Source organism: Chaetura pelagica, unplaced genomic scaffold (assembly GCF_000747805.2).
Source record: "Chaetura pelagica isolate M959 unplaced genomic scaffold, ChaPel_1.0 scaffold206, whole genome shotgun sequence".
Lineage (NCBI taxonomy): Eukaryota > Metazoa > Chordata > Aves > Apodiformes > Apodidae > Chaetura > Chaetura pelagica.
In genome coordinates, this window is record NW_009953801.1 from 844,375 (window position 1) to 847,094 (window position 2,720).

Here is a 2,720-nt window from a genome sequence, read left to right on the forward strand (position 1 = left end):
AATGCCAGTATGAATTAACCAGCATCAGAGGGCCACACAAAACGGGCCCTCACTGGCTCCCACACACAGCTCAGGTGCCAGGGGTTCCTCCTGCCCCTCAGGACAGACTCCATTCTCCTCCCACTCTTCATTCTGATCTCCCTGCCAAAGGCTGCTGCCCAGCCCTACCCTCTCCAGAGGCCAGTCCAGCCTAGGTGGCTGTGTGCTGCTCAGGGCCATCCCCACCTGAACCCTGGGCACAGCCCCTGGCTGCACCAGCCCCAGCCCAGCTCCAGGTAACACAACAGTTGCTCCTACTCTGTATCTCCAGACTCCTTTCCCACTGAAAGCCTGAAGAGAACAAGCAGACTGCTCTCTTTCACTGCAACAGATCCATCAACAAGCCACCAAACACAGAGTGGGGGAAACTGACAAAAAGGAAAAATATCTGCTCCCCATCTTCAGCAGCTCCACCTGTGAGGAAACAACTGATGCCTTCCCAGGAGACCATCCAGCCACCTGACCTGGGCAGCCTTAACAGGTCCACACGGTCTGCCCTGAAAGTCTTCCAAAAAACTGTTTGTCAAAAGCAATTGTTTCTACTCTCCACTATATACGTTATCTGACAACCACATAAAAACAATTTATTTCTTTCAAGACAAACAGTTTATAATTTTGTAACTTTGTGTGGTAACTGTTCATGAAATCCACAGCTCACACCACTGAAGAGTCAGGTGACACCACAGAGCACGTACTGCTTCTGTTCTACAGGAAAAGGGGAGGCCTGTGTAAGATGAGCAGCTTATTTCCTTCATGACCAGCTCCTTCCCACACTGGGCCACCTAGAAAGCCTGCACCAAAAACCAGTTTCTTTAGTGAGGGTTTGAGATGCATCTTCACCACCGATTTTTTAAACAAACATAATTTATAAATTAAGATATTAAACATACAGAAGACATCTGCTTAATTAAAACAGATGCTACCATTCAGAGCTTACCTCTGTAAAGGTTATAAAACTAAGGCATAAAAGGATTGGGCTATGCAAAAGGCAGCCCCAACACTTGAAAAAAATTGTTTAAAGGATGTTTACAGCTCTAAAATTTGAGAAAGCTATTGCAACTATTCTTAAACTTACAGTAATTTATGGCCTCAACTTTTGATATTTGACAGATGCTTTCCTCTCTAGCTGATACAGAAGATGGGATTCCAGATTGAAAAACAACTCCCCCAAAACTTCTGGTTATGAAGAGGGGGGGGAAAGAGAAAAGGCAGGTGTAGTACCGGATCACCTCAGCACCCAACTGTTGTTTCTGTTTCTAACGGCAACTGCTTCCAACCGCAGGCTTTCTAGAACACCCCAGGGAAGCAAGGCACGACCCAAACTCTTCCAGAAACGGAAGGTTTCAGCCACCGGGATCGACCCTGCCCGGTACCAGGGAAAGGCCCTCGCCCCACAGAGCGCCAGAGGGAGCAGACACGAGGCTGGTGCACAACCAGCCTCAGAGCACAGGAACGTCATGCCAGGAGCTCTCACCTCGCTCAGGATAAGTAACTAAACAAGCATGTCCGACAACTACACGTACCAATTGTAAATAACTTATGTCAACGCACGTTACCTACCCTGTATCACTCAAGCGTTCCCCGCACGCGGGTATTTGTAAACACGAACTGAAAACACCCAGGAAAAAGCCCACGGGCGGGCACCACTCCCGCCCTCCCCTCCAGCCTCCCCAGCTCCAGGGGCAGCCCCGAATCCCTCCGGGCCGCTCCCTGGGCGGCTTGAGCCGAGAGAGCGACGCTCGGGAGGCCAGAACCTTCCAACGAAACCAACTCTCCAGCTCACAGCGCGGGGCGAGCGCCGGGCCGGGCCCAGCACCGCACGCTGGGCCGGGCCCTCCCCCATCCTCCCTCACACCCTCACACCCTCCGGCTGCCGCGGCTCCCAGGCTTCTGGCCACAGCAAATTCCCAGAGGGAAGAGTCTTCAAACATAATAACAAAATTACAAAAATAAGGGATTTTGTAGTCTGTTATTTTTAAGTAGTGTCCAGAAGTGAATGGTCCCATTTAAATCAGATGCTAGTGAAAAACAACTAAATATTATGTGCATGAGCTTGGATGTATGTATAGAATTGTTTGGAAAAGGTTCAAGAAAAATATTTTTTTTTTTTTTGGTTTGGTTTGGTTTTTTTGTGGGCTTCTTCTGGGTTGGTTTTGGTTTGTGTGTGTGTGTGTTTGGGTTTTTTGTTTTGTTTTGTTTTTCTGGTCTTGTGGGGTCTTCGTTCTTTTGGGAGAGGTTTTGAGGGATCTGGGTTGTTTTTTTTTCTTGTTTTCGTTTGGGGTGTTTTTGGCTTTCATCCCCTCCTCCATAACAGATCTTCTCCCAGCATGTCCGGCTACTACTAGTACCAATTGTAAATAACTTATGTCAATGCACGTTACCTACCCTGTATCACTCAAGCGTTCCCCGCACGCGGGTATTTGTAAACACGAACTGAAAACACCCAGGAAAAAGCCCACGGGCGGGCACCACTCCCGCCCTCCCCTCCAGCCTCCCCAGCTCCAGGGGCAGCCCCGAATCCCTCCGGGCCGCTCCCTGGGCGGCTTGAGCCGAGAGAGCGACGCTCGGGAGGCCAGAACCTTCCAACGAAACCAACTCTCCAGCTCACAGCGCGGGGCGAGCGCCGGGCCGGGCCCAGCAGCGCACGCCGGGCCGGGCCCTCCCCCATCCTCCCTCACACC